Raw genomic sequence first — 1,707 nt, forward strand, 5'->3', positions numbered from 1 at the left:
GAGAAAGGTTGCAAGGCAACCTTGCTGGCTGCATCTCAGAAATAGGAGTTTGCTTATCTAGCAGAGTACAAGATAAGCATAAAAAGTAGCTTAGCATGCATTTCCCTGAGTTCACTCTTTTCCCGTGGTTTTTTTGATATTTTGAACCTTGGTTATTGGGCAGGAGGACATTATTTACATAAGTGTAGAGCTATTTTTCAGACCCTGAAAAACCAAGAAAGACATCAAGAAAGCTATGCTGACTCCACCCTGAAGCAAATCAAAATCCTGCAGGACCCTAAGGTAAAAACCTAAGGTAAGGATGAGAACAGAAAGCAGATGAGCCTTGGTGAGATTTTGCACCTGGCTCCTTACACAGAGTCCCCACAGGTCACGTCCCCCTCCCTCCTGCTTTTCACTTCCCTCAACCTCCTTCTTAAAAAACCCTCAGTAAATCTGAGCCTTGAAGATGGGTTAGCCTAACATCTCCTCAGGTTACCAGTGTTCCTGAACAAAGCTGCCTTTCCTTTTCACCAACATTTGACTTTCCAGTCTTCTGGTTCTGTTTGGCAGCAGGCAGCCAGACTTGGGGTCAGTAACAGATTTAGACAAGAGGTCTTACCAATAAAAGTTACCTTGGCATACATACTCCATGAAATCCCTCTTGGCCTTTCATCTATTCATTGACCCACTCATTCATTCAATAATTATGTATTAAGCACATATTCTGTTCTGACATGGAGAAATACCAGTGACCAAAACTGACCAATTCTGTTCCCTCATGGACAATGTAAATTCTCATGAGAGAGATCTATCAATCAGTTACTATATTCTCTCATATCTAAGGTATTATTGATTTCCACCATGGATTTAATAATAGCTTTTAGGAAAGAAAATAAATAGTGCTTCTATTTAATATACAAAGTGATTACATGTTAGTATGAAAAATGCTTCCCCCACAATATCATCAAAGCAACATGTTGCTAACACAAAATTCAGTTTATTGCTTATCATGGTAAGGGAGAGCACCATCTTGACAGTCTTTGTATACCTCAGAGGTGAGTAAGGACAAGATTGGACTACTTATTAAGCTTTTAAAGGTTTAAGGTGGGTCTTTTAATGAGGGGAAAGGGAAGTGTTGTTAACATTGGATAAGGATCATGATATAATAGTTTAGGACTGGTAGATACAGCAACTTGAGGCAAGGTGTTTAAAGAATCTGGGGACATAAATTGATGCTTTATTTTGAAGAGTTGATGTGTCTTTCTGAAAATTCATGGAATCAACGATAAAGTTATTTGCAACTTTATCTTCCTGGGTAAGAGTTTCCTGGAATAGTAAAGTTACGTCAATGATGGCAGTAGAATAGTAAAGTCATGTTAATGTATAGATTAAGCTATGTAAATGGTCTCATAAACATGTAAAAAATGTGCACCTTAGGAGAAATAAAGTAATTACACAATTAAGTATATATAATTAAAATTATAAATTACGCTGTGGAGAAATATAGGGTGCTATGGGACCATATAACTGGGGCACCTCACCCACTCTGCAGAGATCAGAAAAAGCATCTTTGTGGGACTTGTGTTTGACGTGAGGCAAAATGAATTTGGCTAGATGAAGGAATGGAAAGTTGCAAGTAGGAGAACGAGACAGCATGTGCAAAGGTCCTGTACCAGGAAGGAACATGGTGTACTCAAGGACTTGAAAGGTCAGCAAGGCTGGAAC

This window comes from Galeopterus variegatus, unplaced genomic scaffold (genome assembly GCF_000696425.1).
Source record: "Galeopterus variegatus unplaced genomic scaffold, G_variegatus-3.0.2 Scaffold9047, whole genome shotgun sequence".
Taxonomy (NCBI): domain Eukaryota; kingdom Metazoa; phylum Chordata; class Mammalia; order Dermoptera; family Cynocephalidae; genus Galeopterus; species Galeopterus variegatus.